The 21972-nt window shown below is 41.9% G+C and overlaps 2 long non-coding RNA genes across 2 annotated transcripts in view; one reads left to right on the top strand and one right to left on the bottom strand.

The window, feature by feature from the left end:
- The window catches only part of LOC310754188, a 258587-nt gene that overhangs the window by 25549 nt on the left and 211066 nt on the right, over positions 1–21972 (top strand). The window lies entirely within an intron of this gene.
- Positions 1829–21555, bottom strand: LOC310754187. Its single transcript, XR_014543670.1, has 6 exons — positions 21242–21555; positions 12862–12980; positions 11773–11905; positions 11009–11075; positions 6265–6352; positions 1829–1943 (listed from the first exon to the last, which is right to left on the bottom strand). It is a non-coding gene; the product is annotated as an uncharacterized lncRNA (long non-coding RNA).

Here is a 21972-nt window from a genome sequence, read left to right as displayed (position 1 = left end):
ATACAGGGCTGTCTTCAGATCGCTCGGTATTGGAGTCGAATAACTCCATATGCCCCCAAATTTCTTCTGTGAAAATAAGAAAAAGTGGAGCATTCCAGGATCAAATCAGAAACCAGGATGACTTCTGTAAATTCGGGGCTGTCCCTGGAAAATAGAGACACTTGGAGGGTCTGAAATGACAGCCCTTTGCCTATTTTAGACAGCCTATTTTGCCTTGCATAGACTTTTCACTTGAGCATGACAATGGCATGCCCGATTCATATTCTTCTGTAGACAGCTGTTGCCATTAAGGTGATGCTTTAGGCCGAATCTCCCCACTTCAGTTGTGACAGTTTTCCTGTGTAGCAGGAGTGGGGGTATTTTTTTAGTCCAAAGACCACACTGGATTGTGGGAAAATATGCATGTGAAGCCAGATGCAAAAGTGGGCAGAGAATTGGATGCGACTCTTTCCTTAGGCTACATTCCAGCCAGTCAGAGGTTTCTAACACCAAACCCACCCACACTTCTTTCATTCCTCCATCTTGGTAAGCAAAATGCATTATCACAGTTCAAGAACACACATTCCTGTCAGGCAAATGCATTTGAGGATGGCACGGAGCAGAGATGATAAGAAGAAGTAGCCTAGGAGTAGCCCAGAGAGAATTTTGAGGGACAGGTAGAAAGGTTTGGAGGGTCACATGTAGTCACCAGGTTTGAGTTTCTCTACCCTTGTTGTACGAAGATGCCCCACCGTATCATTTTCATTAAGAAGGAAACACATTAGAGCCCCAACTTCATCATACATTTAAAACTGTATTATACCACTATAAACATCCATAGCTTCCCCCAAAGAATTCTGGGAACTGTTTTGAATTAAGGGTGCTGAGAGTTGCTAGGAGGCCCCTGTTTGCCTTACAGACCTACCATTCCCAGAGTGATTTAACAATCAATTCCTCGGGGAACTGAAGTTATGTGAGAAGAATAGGAGGTCTTCTAACAACTCTCAACACCTTTTACAAAACACAGCTGCCAGGATTCTTTGTGGGATGCCACAACTGTTAAAAGTGGTGTGATACTGCTTTAGATTTATAGTGCAGATGGGGCCCAGGTCTTTCCTAAATGATGCCTTCAATTTTAGTTGCCAAACCTAGCAAATGTTAAATGCTGGAGGTGCAGTGATGGGGAGGAACAATGTCTGCGTCATAAATGAAAAGCAGCGAAGGAAGTGTCACAACTTCATTTCACAAACATAACGCATTGTCATGGCAACGTGACTCCTAGCATTCTGTTTTTTAAAAAGGGAGCACTGAAATGTGAAGAGTGATGCAAACTCCTTCCACAATGTGACAATTGTATAAAGAAGCCTACGTTGATAGTACACAGTAATTCAAACAAATACATCTTGAGATCTTTTATACCTAGACAGAGAGATTATGCATAATATTGTCTATGAACCCTGTTAGTTTGCAAATTTGTGCTATTTGTTCAAAACCTCACTAGGGATTGAGGCAGAATTATATGAGTCAGAATTTTGGACTGATCGTTATACAGTTATGGAAAACCCTTAAGAGTTTAGAGAGTTAGAGAAAGAGAACCAGACTTGCTCAGAATTTGAAATGTTACAAAATGCAAAGGTTGCCAACCTCTTGCGCACATTCAATGAGCACATTCAGAATTTTGAGAAAGTCCAACGGTCGTTAGTCACAAAATGTCTGTGCCATATCACAAAATGGCTGAAGAGGGGCCATGGCATAATGACAGCCACTACTAAAAGAACAGAAAAAATACAGGACCACAAAACTGGATGTTTTCCCCATCACTGGGGGAAAGGCCACTGGCACACTCACAGATAGAAGCTCTTTGCCCACCCATCCTGTTCAGAACAGGTAGGAGAGTAGGCATCCAATCTTGGCATCTGATGAATAGTGGGTATGTTCAAGGGAGAGCATCTTCAATGCAGGACCTGAGGAGAAAAAGCAAACAGTCTCTTGTGTACTGCTGAGCTTTGAGGGGATAGTTACTGAGATATTCTACAGACACCCTAGGAGGCACCCTAGACCCATGCAGAGAGGAAGGGGGAGCTCAGGGACATAGAGGGCTAAGCTGGTCAGGGAGCCCCACCTGGGACTTGGCTGCCTTTTTGTTTGAGTTTATAACTTTATTCTAACAAGATTCCCACCCGGTGCCTCAAGCAAGCTCTGAATGGGCCTGCTGGTGGGCCTTCTGGTGCCCATGAATGACAGACTGGTAACCACTTTAAGGCTTAACACACTTACATGTTATTGCATTGGCAATTAGGGCAGGGAACATGAGGCTTGTAGACTAGTTCAAGCCCTATTGCTGGAGGCAGAAAAAGTCTCTGGCAATATCACTGCAGCTGTAGTGTCTTGTTCACTTTGGAAACAGACATGAAACAGCAAGAAGAGGGGCCTGGAGGACCTCTTCCATTTTCAAAGCAGCAGCATTGGGAAGAACTGTCTGATGGTATGTGCTGCTGGACATAGAAGAGGATGCCTTGGAAGGTGGTAAGCTCTTATTCATTAGAGGTTTTCTAGCAGAGGCTATGTATGATGTATGGTGCATGGTGAAACAGTAGATTTCCTGCATCGGCATGGGATGATCTCTGCATTTCCTTCCAACTCTTGTAATTCTGTCAGGCTGCATATCAGGCAGTTGAGGGACAGAATAAATGCAGAAGGCTTGCCTCTTTGACTTTGCTGCTTAAAACAATTGCTGCTTAAAACAATTACATTTTTATAATTGATGAAGGAAAATACAACATAGGACTGAATTAAGTTAATCAATGTCTTTTCTGTCCATGCTTCATCCAAGAACTACTTGATGATGTTGGGCTGTGAATCCTAAGCCAATATATAAATATACTTGTGCCACTTTGATCCACAAGGACAGATTGCTTGGCAAGGAATATCACAGGGCAATGATGCTAGAAGAGAATCCCAAGCAAAGCACGCTATGGTCAGGGAGCATCCTAACTTCTGCCTCAGGGTGATTCATTTGCTGCTCTCATCCCTTTCCTAACTTCTTATGTTTGTGGGCCATGTGTTATGTAAAGAGCATTGGAAACATGGTGCCCTCCTTGAAATAAATTGCTTGGCCCAAGTCTATCCATCAAATTATAAAAAAAACAAAATACTGCTTTTCAACTGGGATTTGCTACTCTTCAGACATGAAGAGATGATAGGTGGATAGATGCTTGAACGAGCTTGGAAATTGAACAATTGCTGATGTGGAAGAGCATCCTCTTGGTTAGTGATGAATCGCCTCAGTCTGCACTGAAGCATCCCTATCTGTGCATACAAGACTTGCACTGAAAGATGCAATAGAGCTTTGCCATGTTTTCAGGCCAAGTACAAACTTGCGTCTGTTATCACCAGTTTCCTACATCTCTTCTAAAAGCAAGAGATACCAGTGGGATGACACTGCTTTGTTTTCTCCCTGGCCCCACAATCAATAACCTAGCAGAAATCTTCCCTACTCTTTTGTCCCCAGGATGCAGAAAGGTTTAAGTGATGCAGTCCCTATGTGCCTGCTACCTCTATAACTTGTTTCACACAGCTCACTATAGACTGAGCAGGACAGGACCACTGTAGAACTTACATGGTTTCATCAATGAATTTTCACTGTAGTAAGTTTACTTGTCTAAGGAGGTTCATATACCCCATCAGACCAGTCTATCAACTCCAACATGGACAAAGCACTAGGACTGATGGAATATGCCTTCCTTGGGGGTACAGAAAATCTCCCCATGTGTCATCATCTCTACCCCTCAAGTCAGCAATCTTTTGGACATTAGCTCTCCTCTCCTCACTGTCATCTGAGCCCAAGAGTGGCTAGATTATCACTTCACTGAATGCATACCACTGTGTGGTTGGCAAAACAGCATCCACTACAGCCTTCTTCTGCAGCCTGAAACAAGGCGTGATGTGGGCCTTCCATCCAAGATTGTTTTACTTTGATGTTGAACAAGCAGGGGTAGTATATGCAAACAATGCTTTCTACTATCAGTCTTAAGTTGTTGAGGGTTTTGCCTTTGAGACCCTTTATTGAAACCCATATGCAACAAAGCCTGTTTACTGTTGTTAACCACCCTGAATGGCTCACTGGACCAATTTTAAGAAATGCCAGATCTGTGTAAAGTTTGCCTGTCCTTATGGCTTGTGTGATCCAATACCCATATGCTTGATCTGCAGACAGATCCTTTATGACAGTGAAGTAAGAGGTTCTCCAGTTGAGAGTTTGGTAAAATAAGGATCAATTTCAAGATCTATAGCATCTTGCCAATGCTACCTGCCCACTTGTTATTTAGAAAAGATCTTCCTATTAAGCATTGTGATCAAGTGTCACAGGGGTCAGTCACTGGTGTGGAGGCACAAACCAACCAGATGCTTATGACTAAACTACCCAATGCATGGTACCACCCTCCCAGCCAGTGCTAACATTTGTAGAATGATCTCCAATGGCCTGAGGCTCTTATCAATGTCCTTCTTCATGAAATCTACAAGACTATTAGCTGGTTTTTCTCTCGAGCCTTTATCCAGAGTGAACATATCTTCCACCTGGCTCACTGCACACAGAATAATGCCATTCTTTGATGATGCTGGGGAACTGCTGATCTGAATTGTCTGCTTTCAACCTAACTTTAGTTGTATCTTCACGGCTGTCGAAGAAGATGTAGTCAATTTTACCCTTCTGACAAAGACCATCAAATTCCTGATCCAGGGATTTCATGACTTTTTCATTGTATCCAATGAAATTATACTCAGAGTAGACCAATTAAAACCAGTGGACCTCAATTAATCACTACCCTTAATTTCAATGAGTCTATTTTGTGGGTGTGGTGGTGGTGTTATTCACATTTTTGACATAACACCACACAAATCAATAACCTATGGAGTAGTACCCTGTTCAAAACTAGAGTGTATTTTTGGCCACTGTCACATATATTTCTTTAATTTTACTTGCAGAGAAATAGTCCAAAGATTGAGATTTCATGTCCATTAGATGAAGAAGAGAAGAGCTCACATCTGTGTATATTTATTGTATGCAGCTGCTATGCTCCTGTTGCTTGTCAGTTTATTGGTGCGCAACATAAAGTCGTGCCTATCGGTAGTGTCTGTGTGACTCATTCCTTTCAATATCCCAAACCTCAGAGTGAGCTTCTCTGTCAATTCAGTTTGCCATAATTTGGCATCCAATTATTCAAATTGGAAAGTCAGGACTTTCCAATAATGTGCCACCATTAATGAGGCTACTTTGAGAATGACTAAAACTATGTATATGTACATTAGAAGCTTGAAATGCAGTAAGGTTGTTTCCCTCTGCTACTTTCCAAGTCACTTTTTATTTCACTTTTATGTCGCTCTGGAATTCACTGACCCTAAAGCCTTGCCAGGCTCTTTCCCTGTTTGTTCTTAGGTGCCTGGCCAAGGTACTACAGTTCAGTTGTGCATTTTACTTTACCAACGGCTGACCATGTTCTACCTCAGTAAAGACAATAAGAAGAGTCCCATGGCTGGATCAGGCCAATGACCCATCTAATCCAGCATCCCATTCTCACAGTGAACACCCAGATCATGGTTGCTATCTGGGACTTGCACCTACTCACTCCTGGCGAGTTGACTTACTGAGAACAAAGTTAACCTTTTAAGTTACATGCTGAATGATCTCAGCTGTTGCACTTCCAATATTCTTATTGGCTTAATTAATTAATTAGTAAAGGAAGCTAGACAGACCATCTATTGTCTGCTGAATGCCTGGGATTAGTGCCTTGCTGATTTAGTTTTTAGGGGAAAATCTTCTTTGTACCTTTACACACACACACACACACACACACACACACCCCAGTACAGAAAGATTTTTTTAAAAAAATAATAATAATTAAAAATAGTTTTTTATTAAATATTTGTGTACAAAAACACATGCGTTGTCTCTTTTTTCAAGTTGTGTTCTCTACGATTCAGTTTCATTTGTTGTGAAACATTAGTATTACATACAATGTTAGGTTAGGAAGAAAAGAGGGGGAAAGAAGGGGGAATGGTGAGTGGGGTGAGGTTAGGTGGTTATGTTTCTATTTTTCTACTTAGTGGGGGGTGGGGTTGTATCAGCGTCACTTGTGTGGATTATCTTACTATTCGCTCGTTGTGTTTCCTTGGTGGTGAGAGAGGTTGGGGGTGGCCTAGGGTGCATTTTAAGGAATCCACTTCTTTTTTTAAAAAAACACGCCGTGTGCACAGTAAGCAGCCTTCCTGCCCTCTCATACTTACAGAAAAGGCTGGGTTTTCAGGAAACATGGATCCATGGAAAGGCTCCAGAATGCAGACCATTGTCGAATGAATAGCACTCCCTTCCCACCTGGTAAACAAGGTAAAAGTGACAAAAGGAACCTGTACCCCACCCGTGAGAATTGCAGATAGATTTTCCTTCCATTTTGATATTTTTGGGGTACATTTTCTTTTACTCAATAATTGGAGCAGAATGGTCAAAAGCTGCACACCCAAAAATGGCAGAGCTCTAATTGTCTTATTCCAGTACATTTCCGAGCACAATTCAAAGTGTTGATGCTGACCTTTAAAGCCCTAAACGGCCTCGATCCAGTATACCTGAAGGAGCATCTCCACTCCCATCGTTCAGCCTGGACACTGAGGTCCAGCGCCGAGGGCCTTCTGGCGGTTCCCTAACTGCAAGAAGCAAAGCTACAGGGAACCAGGCAGAGGGCCTTCTTGGTAGTGGACCCCTCCTGTGGAACACCTTCCCACCAGATGTCAAAGAGAACAACAACTACCAGACTTTTAGAAGACATCTGAAGGCAGCCCTGTTTAGGGAAGCTTTTAATGTTTGATGTATTACGGTATTTTAATATTTTGTTGGAAGCCACCCAGAGTGGCTGGGGAAGCCCAGCCCGATGGACGGGGTATAAATATTATTATTATTATTATTATTATTATTATTATTATTATTATTCTGGCAGTGCTCTACAACAGTGGTGAAGATCCTTCAGTCCATGGAGCTAATTAAGTATCCCCATTTGCCCCACAAGTCTGTTTTGGCCTTGCCATAGTTAACTGAGATATGCCTGATGTCATATACGAGGTCAGTTCTGAGGCAGGCCAGGATGTGGATGGGCCAAAGGGGTGTGATTTGTACTTTCAAGTCCTGAAAATCAGCTGTGCCTTTGCCCTGTTTAATTTCACACTGAATGTGCAAAACCGAGTCACCAGATGCCATTGGGTGAATGACAGGTGGGAGGCCCACACTGCCCATCTGTCAGACTTGGTCCATGGCAGGTGGGGTGGGGAAGATAAGGATGCAGACAACTATATGGAATCTATCTCCTGCTCTGCGATTTAGGCTTTCATCCTACTCTCATTCTGATACAGAAACCTACATTGAAAATTACAAAACACAACTGCAAGCATAGCCACCTTTGTAAGTTGAGTCAATCAGATCAGGGCTCACAACAAAAGCCTGGCTTTAGGAGACCTGTCAGAGCAGAACACATTTAACAGTTTCCGATGGGAAAATGCATAGAAGAAAATGACAGGTTTGCTTTTCTGTTGTCTGCTAGCAAGAAATGTGAACTTTTCAAGTGTGGCTGTGCCTCAGATAAATACAAGGGCAGCAAAGAGATTGCTGTGGAATCAGAGTGACCAGTCTGCACCCCTACAATTTCAGTGGTGGTTTGCTGACACTTGAGAGTGCCTTCACAAAATCTGGCAAGAAGGCGAGATACAGTGACCCCCATATTGCTCCCATGAAAGATTGCCACATCAAGCACACCACTCAAGGCACTTCCAACTGTGGAAATAACCTTTTGTAGACCCCTAATGGGGAAGCTGTCAATGTAATGTGCTCATTATTGCATGGAGCTGCTCCTCATGTTGATCAGAGCAGCTGCTTGGAATACCTTGAACAGCAAACTCTGGGGAATGTATATGAATGCCAGACAGGGTGTGATGAGGTGGCATAGGTCACTTTAATTGGTGTTGCCTCTGGATGACATGAAGGCACCCTTTTTACACTTAAAGCCACCCCTAACCTGAGTTCCATTCTCGTGTTGGGTAGATGTCAAGATTGATAGCATGGCACACTGTATCTTTTTTTACCAAATAAATAAACAAGATCCTAGAAACATCATTGTTTCACCCTTGATCTTTCTGCAATATAATTTGTAGTCTAGGAACTAAAAACACACAGAAAATACATAGTTGTGACTATAGATAGAACTGTACACATGTATTTACGGTGGTGGCTCCTCTTTTAGGGAGACTGTGGCACTTCTCCACCAAACCCAGTCTGCTCTCAGCCAGAACCTATGCTTGCCTTCTCACAACTTGTCATAGTGGTGTCATTGGCAGTCAGCTCCCTTCTCCTTATTATCAGCGCTGCCCTTGTTGAACTCAACTGAGAGAAGAATGGGGACAAATCTTGGATGAGTTGGCTGTGCCTGTAGTTAGCTCTGGCTTTACCTACAGTTCACCTCCTTGCCTTCCACCCTATTGGTTTCAATGGCCACTGGTGACCAGCCACCACTGCATACCTGGAGAGAGATTTTGAATTGGGACCATGAAATCAATTGGCATTATGAGGTAATATCACACTTGGACTACTGCAATGCACTCTATGTGGGGCTACCTTTGAAGGTGACCTGGAAACTACAACTAATCCAGAATGTGGTGACTGGGAGTGGCTGCCAAGACCATAAAACACCAGTCCTGAAAGACCTTCACTGGCTCCCAGTACATTTCCGAGCACAATTCAAAGTGTTGGTGCTGACCTTTAAAGCCCTAAATGGCCTCAACCCAGTATACCTGAAGGAGCATCTCCACCCTCATCATCCAACCTGGACACTGAGGTCCAGTGCTGAGGGTCTTCTGGCGGTTCCCTCACCGCAAGAAGCGAAGTTACAGGGAACCAGGTAGAGGGCCTTCTTGGTAGTGGCACCTGCCCTGTGGAACGCCCTCCCTTCAGATGTCAAGGAAATAAACAGCTATCTGACTTTTAGAAGATATCTGAAGGCAGCCCTGAAGGCATCAAACATGTTTGATGTTTTATCATGTTTTTAATATTCTGTTGGGAGCCACCCAGAGTGGCCGGGGAAACTCAGCCAGATGGACGGGGTATTAATAATAATAATAATAATAATAATAATAATAATAATACAGAAACTTAAGAATTTGACCCCAAATCACCTTCTCAAAATCTCAGCAAAATGAGTTTTTGTACAAACTCTAATTATGATGTTATATTGTCTCACGTGTGTGCACATGTGCTTGCACACCTGTACACACACAAATATATATATATATCTCACTGTGGTCAGTGTCTTCTTTCTGAAGATTCCCAAAGTGGCAGATTTACAGGATTTAAGACTGGTTTCCACAAGAGATATTATGAGCAAGGTCACTGCAGGTCATGAAATTTTCATCAAAATAATGGCAGAGGAGCCAATAATACAAACATGTTTGCTTTGTTGAATGGCATCAGTGGGCAAAAGCGTGATCTCCATTGAAGGAAGAACTCCGGTAGAAAATGCTGAGCAAGGGCTTCATTGTGACTTGCAGCCACTTAGCAGCCTTATCCTCCATGAATTTGTCTGGTTGGTTCCACATCTTGTGGAAACCAATCCTATTGTTTGACAATGTGTGAAGAAGTCCTTTCTTTTGTCACTCCTGAATCTCCCACCATTAAACTTGTTTGGATGACACCCAGGTTCTACTGTTATGAGAGACAGATACACATTTTTCTCTACACTGTCTCCTATGGTGGTTTCTACCACAGTGAGGGGATCACCAGAAAGCCTTTGGTGCTCGATCTCAGTGTTTGGGTTGAACGATGGGGGTGGAGATGCTCCTTCAGGTATACAGGTATCCCACCCCCAGGAGGAAGCATTGCCTGTGAAAGCCACCTAGTGTTCCCAAGTGATAAGACCAGTGCTAGATGTGTATGTTTTCTGGAGGTGGCTCTGCTACTGAGTCAAGGCAGACAAGGAGGAGCTACAATACAAGAAGGAGCAAAAGAATCTTGCTTGGTCAGATCATTGGTCCATTTAGCTCAGCACTGTCTCCCCTGCCTGGCAGCATCTCTCCAGGTTTTCAGACATGTGTCTTCCCTAGCATACCTGAAGATGATGGGATTGAGCTTGGGACCTTTGGCGAGCAGTTTGTGCTCTGCCACTGAACTGCAGGCATTCCCCAAGGAATCCCACCCAACTTGGATGAATGCTTTCACTCTTATATGTGATTATGAGAAGAAAACAGAGATGCAAGCTCCATATGCCTTAGTCTGCAGAACTTTAGAACAGGAGTAGCCAACATGGTGAGATGGACCTTAAGTCCCATCCTCACTTATCATAGACTATGCTGGCTGGGGATGATGAAACAATAATCCAACTACGTTGGAGAGCACCACATTGGTTTCCCCTGCTTTGGAATACATCAGATGAATTTTGTCAGTCTCTCTTAAAAGAATAAAGAGGGAGAAAGGCCACATCCTTAAAAGGTTTTACTCCCACAAAATCTATTTTTTCCTAAAAGCCATGTCACAAAATTTTCCTAGCTATGTTTGAAAAGAACAGGTGGGGGGAGGGGTGCAGATGTAGTTCGCAAGAAAAAAGATCTACTTGTAAGAGAACTGACAGGAACAGACCTTTTTGGCGACAACTTTGTTCAAGACTGCTCTGGCTGTCACTCATTCAAAGAACTAATTAATGCATTACAACATTACAACATCCCCCCCAAAAGCAAGATAAAAAGTCTCCCCTCCTAATAATATTTGCTGTGTTTCTGTGGTGATGTTCAAAATTAATTACAGTATGGTGACATTTAAATAGGTATATTGAAATAATTAATCTGTTAACTTGCCTGCTTATGGCTTATGAATGGGTCAAAGGAAAGAAGTGATTTCATGTTTTCTGACTGGCATTCTCTTTTCTTTTCATTTGCATCTTAATCCCACCATTAAGGTGGTTTTTTAAAAAGAATAATAATACAAAAATGTTTAATTTAAAACCTTCAAAGTGTGTTTTTTCCTCCACTCTTTTATCCTTCACAACACTTCCTTAGTTGTTTTGAATAGCCTAGAAAAATAAAATAAAAAAAGAAGAGACAAGCACATACCATTTAGATAACATGTTAACTGAAGTGAGCAAATTAATCTTTCCCCCTAATTTATCCAGGTCGGTTCACCAGTGAGAGATCTGTACCACAAAAAAACTGGTCGCAAGATCTAGCTAGGTCATGCCACCAATTTTATGGTGTATAAAACCTTGCACTAAATAAACCTTCTGGATAAATTTGAGAACGAGTCCTAGTTCAGTAGTAAAGTGCAGGTAGGAACATAGGAGTTGAGTTCTGGTTCAAAGCCAGAACCCACAGAGAAAGTGGCAGGACAGGTTAGAGGCTTCAGGACCAGTTCAAAAGGATTAGGTGACCTGTGTTCAACACTACTGCATGCCACTGCAACTCAGAGTGGAGAATAGTGGGTAAAATGGCCAAGGTAAATAGCATTGTCATGATTCCTGAATCCACAGCAGCTAAGAAAACAGACCAAACTCAGGGCTCTGAACTGACTGCTGGAGATCAAAAGACTACTGCACATGAGGCTGTCAAACAGGAGCCCTCATAAGAACTTGACCACCAAGACATGCAGTGCCAGAACCCAAACCCTCACAACCCTTCTCCTGGGCTGTGATATGCCTCACACTGTACATTACCAGTCCAGTGGTGCAGGAAGTGCCTAGGAAAGAGTCTGTGAAATGGAAGAGAAGTGCTTACCTTCAGGCCAGAGGTTTGGTCTGCTTAAGCTCCAGAGTTATCCACGTGGGGATGGAGAATACCTGCTTTGCATGCAGAAAAACTCCCTACTTCAATCCCTAGCATGTCCGGTAGACTCGAGAAGGACCTGGTCCTGAGGTTACGGAGAGCTGCTGCAAGGCAGTGTGGACAATACTGAGCTACATGGCTTGAATCAATATAAGGCAGCTTCCTGTGTTCTTAATCAGATCCAATGTTTAATAATATTAAAGGAAAAATAGATGTCAGCAGTGAGAAACGTATTTGGGTTTTTTTTTTATAATTCAATGAAAAGCTGTTAAAGGACATCAGTTTCCCATCAGCGTATGATCCTTACTAAGCAGAGAGCCATCAAGTATCAAATATAGCAAATGGTTAAGGATTGCAAAACTGTGTTCCATCTTTTGTTTCTCCCTGCAATTGCCCAATTATTTGACTGATACTTGACTCCAACTCATTTCATCTCTCCCTGTAATCAAAGAAGCACACTGATAGGGGAAAAAAATATCATTAAGACCCCAATTAATCAGGGAGGCATTGATTTTTGGACAAACAGAAAGTGTTTAGAAATGCAAGCCTATTATCTAGTTCTACACTAGAGCAAAATGGGTCTGTGCTATTCAGAAACCTCACTGTGAAGTCTGTCTGTATTAAATTAATCCAACAGTTGCTCTTGATATATTTTCCTGGCGACTGCTATTATTATTATTATTATTATTATTATTATTATTATTATACATTTCTTAGTCACCATTCTAAAAAATGACCCAAGGGTGGGCACACACACACACACACACACACACACAATTTACTTCATAAAATTAATAATAAAAAATATGGGAATTAGTGTTTTGGTTTGTTACTATGTTATGTATTTTTGCATTTTTATATTGTAAACTGCCTTGTGAGCCTGTAAAATATTATCCACCACTTGATTGTAAAAAAACACACAAACAAATCTCAAAGTAGATCACAAAAAGATAAAGCAATAAAATGGAGAAAGAATTCACAGCTATACTTTACAACATATCAGTGTTGAAATACTAAAACAGATTAAGATGACCTTCTTACAGCTTGCTTGCCCAGATGCTTAGAAAGAATGTTTTTAGCAGTCACCAGAAAGGGTAGTGAAGGTGCCTCAATAAGCAGGGAGTTCCAAAGTACAGGCACTGCGACACTCGATCAAATTCCTACAAATGCAGAAGTTTATAGAAATACAAAATTTAAAACCAAACAATGGGCTGCATACAAAGCTAGTCTTACTCAGAGCAGACCCATTGAAAATCATAGGCATGACTAACTTGGGCACATTAATTTAAATAGGTCTGGTCTCAGTATAACTTAGTGGGATACAACCCAATAAAAAAACAGTGAAGCCATATAATAAAAGCACTTACCCCATAAAGAAAAGCAACAGAATCAAGACTAGACGAATCTACAGTTGACCAAAAACAAAGACTGCTGATCAGCGACAAGACACCATCACATACTGTCACATGCCAGAGTGAAGAGGAAAGTTTGGGGGCCAAAAATACTCTGTATTGCCCATGCTGGGGCAAGCATTCTATATATCCATTGCTGAATTCCCAAGTCATCAGGCCAATGGGTTAATTTATGTGGTTAGAGTTTAGTCTAGCAACTGAACTGCTCACTGTGCCAGCCTGCTCCCCACCCAGCATGCTCCCCACCTGGAATGGCTTTTTCACATAAAGTTTGGTTCATATCTCTGCCTAGTCTGTAAAATCAGATTTCTCCCTTTTGCGTAGAAAGAATAGAGATGATGTTGTGGCTCTTGACTGACACAACAAAGGAGGTATATGTTGACAACGGCAGTGCTGACTGTTGCCTATTGGAACTGGTAGGGTGCAAGGCAGGGAGGCCAATGGTAGGTGGATCAAAAGCAAATGACAGGCGGAGCCACCTTCTGAGTTGACTGCAAATAAGATGGCAGGCAAGTGGTGGCTGGCTGAGAGCACACTGGGGGTGGTTAGGCAGTCCCCATTTGACCTAATGGATCAGCCTCCATGGCTTTACTGCATCCCCCCCCCCTTCCTTCCTTTGTTTTTCTTATAACCCGTGGAGCTGTAAAGCTGTGATATCCTACAGGGTCTGCCATAGATGTACTTCTTAAATGAAACTGCATGCTGCTGTCTTGCTATGCAGTGTTGCAGAGCTTACTTCATTATCACGCCCCGACAGCCAGAGGAAGGAAGCAGAGCACCGCAAAAGGACTGTCAATTGCCAATCTCAGTTCAAGTTCAGTATAATGCCTCTGCCTGTTTTGAATGCATCTCTACGCACGGACATCACCACTTGCAGTTTACAGGTGATGCTTTCCATACTGCCTCTTTGAGCAGCAAGCGGAGGGTGGGGGGAGAGGCAGTGAGCCGGAACTCCCTGCTTTAGCTGAATAGCTTGCCAAATTGTTTGGCTGCTTGAGCTCAATAATATATTTTGAGACACTTGGCTGTGTGCAGCTCCATAGATCTGGTTGGCTTCTTGCACACTCCTCTACGGTTCATGCTTCGCTTCTCGGGCGGGGAAAATAAATAAATATTAAGTGATAAGCAGCTATAAACACCGCCATCTGTTTGGAAGAATACACACACTCTATTGCAGCCTTTTCTAACCTGGTGTCCTCCTGATGTTTAGACTAGGACTTCCATTATCTAACAGCTACTCATCTTGATCATTATGTTCTACCACCGCTGCCTGAGGCAGTATGTTTCTGATGATCAATTGCTGAAAACTGCAGGAAAGACTAATGCTGTTGCATTCAGCTCCTCCTTCTTCTGCGCTCCCCATGGGCATCTGGTTACCAACTATGAGAACAGGATCCAAGGTTAGATGGGCCAGTAGCCTGACCCAGCAGGCTCTTCTTAGGTACTTAACCCTGACTATTGGCCATGGTGGCTGGGGTTCATATAGTGAAATGAAATAGGATTGGACAAATTCATGGAGGATAATAATGGCTTCTAGCCATAATGGTTATGGTCTACTTTCCCTATTGAAAACAGTGTGCCTCTGAAGGCCAGGAGCTGGGAATTACAAGTCTGGTGTTTGCTGTTGCACACATATAATAGGCATCTGGTTGGCTACAATGAGAACAAGATGCTGGACTAGGTGGATTCTTGACTGATTCAGCAGAGCTTTTCTTAATGTTCTAAGGTTGTAGAAGGCTGCTCCTATTCACCTACGACAGCTGCAACTCGCAGAGTGTACCTCTAACCAGGGAACTCTGGGAATTTTAGCTCTGGGAAGGGAATAGAGATCTCCTACCAACTCTCAGCACCCTTAACAGACTACAATTTCTAGGATTCTTTGGAGGAAGCTGTGACTGTTTAAAGTAGTACGATACTGCTTTAAATGTCTAGTGCAGATGGGGCCTAGGATAGGTTGAGTAATTTAACTGAGTCTTCTCTGGGGGAAACTTAGCTGAAAACCTTGAACTGTAGCACTGCTGTTAGGAAGCGAGGATACACTGCATGATTTTGCTGCAGGTCCCACTTGTCATCCCTTATCTGGCTGCTTTGCATTTTTTTGTTAAGCATTATTTAGCAAATTTATTAGGAAACAAGTCTGCAAATTCAGCATTTATTAGTGAAGGAAAATTAAAATGCTAAGCTGTTATACCAGGAGGGAAAGCCTCTTCATGTGGGAACCATGCAAAGATAAGTACCAGTACAGGAAGGGACAAAATCAAATAAAATGGTGAGTGTGACAGTAATATTACAATGATATTGTACTACTAACAGAATTGGTTGCTGGAATATTATTCTCAGCAGTTTAATAAAAGAGAAATGGGATTGATTCAACAAGGTGTACCCTAAATGCTACTGTAATATTTTCTACAGTACTTTCTTTCACAGATATCATTTTACTCATATGAAAAGACATCATATGAAAACAGGCTTCATTTTTTAATGAAAAGAACTCTGAAAAAAAAAAAACCTCCAATGGCTTCCATTTTCCTATTGGCCAGAGGTACTTTGGCATTCTTCAGCTTTTTCCCTTTTCAGTTTACCTGTCGCCAAAAAGAATGGATAATGGAAAAAGTATGTCAAGGCTACCTGTACCTTTGCATATTTCATACTTCTCCTACTTGCAGAATTTTGTAGACAAGCCTCAAAAATCCAACCAGTGAAGGAAAAGAATCAGATTTCATTTGGTTCTTAAAATGGACAATGTTTCCCTGTACAGTATATATTGATTGGGTTTAGGGTCAGCCTGCTCTTGAGATGGGATGAAGCAGCCACTTCGGGGGTAGAGACCCCCAAAGAGGCAACAATGTGGGCACCGCACCACCACCTCTGCCACTGGCAGAGAAGCAGCACCAGCATCAGCACTGATTTATGCCAACATCTCGCGGGATTTTGCTGAAATTTTGTGAGATTGCATGGAGCCTGAGAGATCTTGCAAGATTTCAGTGAGATCTCTTGAGCCCTAACTAGCTCTGCAAGCCAAAAATTAGAGCAATGGTTCCTAAGCAGGGCCTTGCTTCAATATCTTACAGGCTGTGGTAGGATGCAGCAGCAGGGAAATCCCAGGCAGTGCTGGCCTGAAGGAGAGCACCAAGATCTCCCTCCTACGCAAGCTGGGCATGCTTAAAAAGTCTTGCTGGACTACTCAGCCATCCATTTCTGCAGTCTCCATCCATTCTGCCACCTGAACTGAAGTCACATGCTTTGCCTTCCTGAATGGTACATTATACGGTACACAAAAGCACAGAATCAACAGAGTGGCAGAAAGATGTGGTTTTGTTAGGGCTGGATTAAGACCTTTAGAAGCCCTAAGTACTTAAAAGGTTTTGATGGCCCCAAACAATAATAATAAACAGTAAAATAAAATTGTGCTTTTCAAAATGAAGCGAAACCTACAGTAAGATTGCAAATAATGTTTATCTTTGCATATTTTCACTTTATTTATATCTGAAAAAACTCTCCTACTTTTTCTAATTGCAAGGTATTTGATCAGAACTAATCTTACATAATATATCTGCTTCTATACTTAGTAGAGTTGATGCATCCAGCCTCCCTTGTTGCATAGTTGTTCTGTTGGAATTTTAATATACTTCAGCTGCGTAAATGAACATTCAGTTGATCAATTTGTGACCACTAAAGTTAAAAATCTGGTAATAGAAAATTTCTGTGGTGCCCCCCTTCCCTTGATGTCCTAAGCATGTGCTTATTTTGCTTAATGATTAATCCAGCCCTGGGTTTTGTGGAGGCCCCGATCTTGATTCAGAATAAGGGTTGCAATTTTTAACATCTTTACAAGAGAGGGTGGTCCCTGCCTGTCTGAAGGAGGCAGTGGTAAAACCACTCCTTAAGAAACCTTCCCTGGATTCAGAAAACCTAACTACCAGCCAGTTGCTTATCCCCCTTTCCTGAGCAAGGTTCTGGAGTGAGTGGTCACAGACCAGATCCAGGCACTTTTGGAAGAAACTGATTTCCTGGTTTTGGCACAAAAACTGCTTTGGTCGCCCTGTATGATGACCCTTGTTGAGAGAGAGACAAGAGAAACATGTCTCTGTTAATTGCTCTCAACCTCTCAGCAGCTTTCGATACCATCAACCATGGTATCCTTCATGAGTGACTCTAAACTGGGGGTAGGTAGCACCGCTCTGTGGTGGTTCCAGTCCTACTTGGTCCCTTACCTTCCCTGCCCCAACCTGGCCACAGTGATCCATGCGACAGTCACCTCCAGGCTTGACTACTGTAATTCGCTCTACGCGGGGCTGCCCTTGAAGCTGTCCCAGAAACTCGAGCAGGTGCAGAATGCTGCAGCGAGGCTCCTCACAGGGTCTCTGCCATGGGAGCATATTCACCCAGTGCTTTTCCAGCTGCACTGGCTCCCGGTGGAGTACAGGGTCAGATTTAAGGTGCTGGTTTTGACCTTTAAAGCCCTTCACGGCCTAGGACCCTCGTACCTACGGGACCGCCTCTCCCGGTATGCCCCATGGAGGACCTTAAGGTCCATAAATAGCAATAAATAGAGGTCCTGGGCCCTAAGGAGGTTAGATTAGCCTCAACCAGAGCCAGGGCCTTTTCAACTCTGGCTCCGGCCTGGTGGAACACTCTGCCTCATGAGACCAGGGCCCTGCAGGGTCTGATTTCTTTCTGCAGGACCTGTAAGACAGAGTTGTTCCACCTGGCCTTTGGCTTGGAGCCAATTTGATTCCCTCCCCCTCTTTCTTTTTTCTTTTCCTTTATCCTCCTGCGATGAGGTTTCAATATTTTAATGTTGTATTTTAATTTTTTTTTTAAGTTGTATTCATTCAATTTGTTTTTATTATTGCTTGTTAGCTGCCCTGAGCCCAGCCTTGGCTGGGGAGGGCGGGATATAAATAAAAAAATTTATATTTACATAAAATTATTATTATTATTATTATTATTATTATTATTATTATTATTATTATTACTTGGATGGTTGTTCCCAGAGGGTGTTACTTGGGGAATGCTTTTCAGCCCTGTGGAACCTTCAATGTGGGGTTCTGCAGGGCTCAATCCTACCCCCTATGTTGTTTAACATCTACATGAAACCACTGGGTGGGGTTATCCGGAGGCTTGGAGTACGTTGTCAGCAGTATCCTGATGTCACTCAGCTCTAGTTCTCCTTTACATCTGCAGGTGAGACAGTGGAAGTGCTGGACCAGGGTCTTGCCTCGGTGATGGACTGGATGAGAGCCAACAACTGAAACTCAATCCCAATAAGACTGAGGCACAGTTAGTGGGTGGTTCCCTAGACCAGATGGCTAGGAGATCACCTGCTCTTGATGGGGACTCTAACGTTTCCTCCACAAACATCTCAGTTGCACTGGGGGTGGTACAAAGTGCTAAGAGATGAAATAATGAATGATGCATTCATTCATCTCTTAAGACTGACGGCTCTTGAAATAAAAGGGATGGAGATTATACTGATTTGTATAGTGTATATTATTACAGAGACTGGTCATTCAGACACAATCATGTCTGAACAAATTGACCAACAAAATGCCTACTTTCAATTTTGTAAACAACTAGATAAAAAGGAAAGACTAGCTCATGTTATGACACATATACTTGGAAGCAATTTATTCCTAACTTTTTTTTAAAAAAAAGCAGGTGATTTTATTTGTTTTATTTATTTATTTATTTTGTTTCCTTTTTTATATGTTTTTTGTTTTTTGCTTTCTCGGTTTTTGCTTTCTTGATTTTTGGATTTTGTAATCAAAAAATCAAGAAATCAAAAATCAAAAAATCAAAAATCAAGAAATTTAAAATATATATATATATATATAAAATCAAGAAATTGAAAGAATCGAAAATCGAAGATAAGAAAAATCAAAAGATTGAAAAATAAATTTGAAATACAATAAATAAATAAATAAATAAATAAATAAAGCAAGTGAAGTGGCTTATTTAAGAAAAGAATATTGTGAAGCAGAAGGAATGCTAGATTGATTAAGTTTGTTTATGCAGCTCTTCTTACTGGCAATGAAGCTCTAATTTTGCTTGTCTAAATACTTAACAGAAATGAATGCCTAACAAGCAAACAATGTAGATCTCTGGACCCACTCCACATTTGTGGTGCCTAAGACTGTACAGAATTGGAAAGCACCCTTTCAAAATCAGTTGTTTCATTTCAGCTATACTTGGGCAATGAGGTGAAATCCTTTTTGGGGTGAAAAGAATTGGAGCTGCCATTCTTTCAATTTTGGGGCATTCAAAATGGCTACCAGGATTACAAAACACAACTGCCTCCTTTGCTACAAATGCCAGTTCACCATTCTAGTAGACAGCAGTTGAATGTCTGCAGAAAAATACACACTGTTACAGAGTGGGCAGACCATCCATCCAGCAACTCATTTTATTTAAGAGGTATAGTGTTGAATATCCCTATAAAGAAAGGGTAGTGATTGAAGTAGGCTTGTTAGAAATACAAAGTCACAGTGTGCTATTCTGTGCAACCCTATTTTTAACTCTGAACTACTAGGGCAAACTTCTTTATGTTTGGATTTCTTTCTCTTTTTTTTCTAAGAATGTCTTGCAACATACCTGCAAGAAAGAAGCTTCTTTTGGGGGGAGAGATTGGGTGTTTTTGCATGTATAAGCAGAAGTAGGCCCACTGAATTCAATGGAGTTCATATGCTGAAGAATTAATGAAATTACCTGGAGAAACAAAGTTGGGAGATGGACTGTTTTTGTTTAATTTTTTTAAAAAAATTCTCCTCAAATTATTCAATCAATTCCACAATTTTTGTTTAATCTCCATTTCTCCCCAGTTCTAGGTCCTATCTGTGGCATATATTTAAAGCAGCATCATACCATATTTAACAGTCATGGCTCCCCCCCCCAAAAAAAAATTCTGGGGGCTGTAGTTTGTTAAGCATGCTGAGATTTGTTAGGAGACCCCTATTCCTTCAAGAAATTACAATTCCCAGAGGGGGCATTGACTGTTTAGGTAAAGTAAAGGGGCCCCTGACCATTAGGTCCAGTCGTGGCCAACTCTGGGGTTGCGGCGCTCATCTCACTTTATTGGCCGAGGGAGCCGGCGTACAGCTTCCGGGTCATGTGGCCAGCATGACTAAGCCGCTTCTGGAGAACCAGAGCAGTGCACGGAAACGCCGTTTACCTTCCCGCCAGAGCGGTACCTATTTATCTACTTGCACTTTGACGTGCTTTTGAACTGCTAGGTGGGCAGGAGCAGGGACCGAGCAACGGGAGCTCAACCAGTCACGGGGATTCAAACTGCCAACCTTCTGATCAGCAAGTCCTAGGCTCTGTGGTTTAACCCACAAAGCCACAACCAAACTGCAAATTGCAGCTCTCTGAGAAGGAATAGGGCTCTCTCTGCAGCCTTAGCAAACTACAGTTCTCAGGATCCTTTTGGGGAAGTCGTGTCTCTTTAAAGTGGCACCAGTGTTTTAAATGCATAGATCAGATGGGGCCCTAGCGAGGCCACAGATACCATAGAATTGTAGAGTTGGAAGGGACCCTGAGGGTAATCTAGTCCAACACCCTGCAGTGCAGGAATACACAGCTGTCCCATATGGGGATCAAACTTGCAACCTTTGTGTCCTATAAAGAGAGGCAGCTTTCATCCTCTTCTATGGAAAGTGGGAAAGGGGATACAAATTCTATACAGTTTCAGGAGGTGGAGAACTTTCCATATGATAGGAGGCAGCAGAGAGTTTCAGTGGGTTTTTCTTTCTTTTATGTAAAGCAGACATTTGAAATGTTAACAAAGATTTACCAGCACAAGTAGATGCCAAGGAACCCTCCTCTTTTAAAAAATATTTAAATACCAATTTTTGAATGTTTTCCCTTTTAAAATACAGATTTCTAAATACATGTTAAACAGTTCTAAACATTTTTCTCTAAAACAGAAACAAACATACATTTTTTTTGCATTTTCCAAGGAAAATTGCATAGAAAAGTTTAGGAAGGGTGAAAGCTCATGGGTGACTAACCTGATCCATGCATTGGTCCAGAAGGTCAGATCAGGCTGGAATTTGCCAAGACGAAAATCCTCAAGCATATCTGTGTACAAATGCATTTGTGCAAATGTTTCATTCATTTTAGTGTAAGCAACATCCAATGTACGTCAGATGACAAATGATATTTATTTAGCCAAAGCAACATGAGGTTTCAGTTGCCCAGCCTTAAAAAGCATGGGAATTCATATGGGAATGATGCAGCGACATTGTACAGCAAGCCCCAATCTGCAATTTTAATGTATACTAATGGAGCACAGTGACATTGGGGTTCGTTTATCCAGTAAAACACTCTGGACTGACATCAGGAATCATCTAATATAATGATAAAAAGCTCTTTCAAAGGCTAAAATGATTCAGCTGACAAACTGGCAATTACTCCCACAGACTCTCCAAGCCTGTCTTTAAATAAAACATTTGTTAAAACATTCCACTCTGTGCCTTGTGTCACCTGCAGAAAGATTAATTCTATGGTACATTCTCTCTGCAAGGAATTTTCAGGCAGTGTTTGGTGTTGTGAAAACGCACACACAGAATTTTAGATCTCCACTTGTGATGCCTAATTAGCATTCCTTTACAAACCAGTGTTCTCATTATCTAGTTTGAGTCATCCTTTTTTAAAAATTTTCTCTTTGTATTTTTCTTTCTTTAACTAATTTGTAATTAAGATGTGATTAAATTAATCCCATATTTAAAAACGCGGATTT

This window comes from Podarcis filfolensis (genome assembly GCF_964270895.1).
Source record: "Podarcis filfolensis genome assembly, chromosome: Z".
NCBI lineage: Eukaryota > Metazoa > Chordata > Lepidosauria > Squamata > Lacertidae > Podarcis > Podarcis filfolensis.
This window is presented reverse-complemented; position numbering and strand designations above follow the sequence as displayed.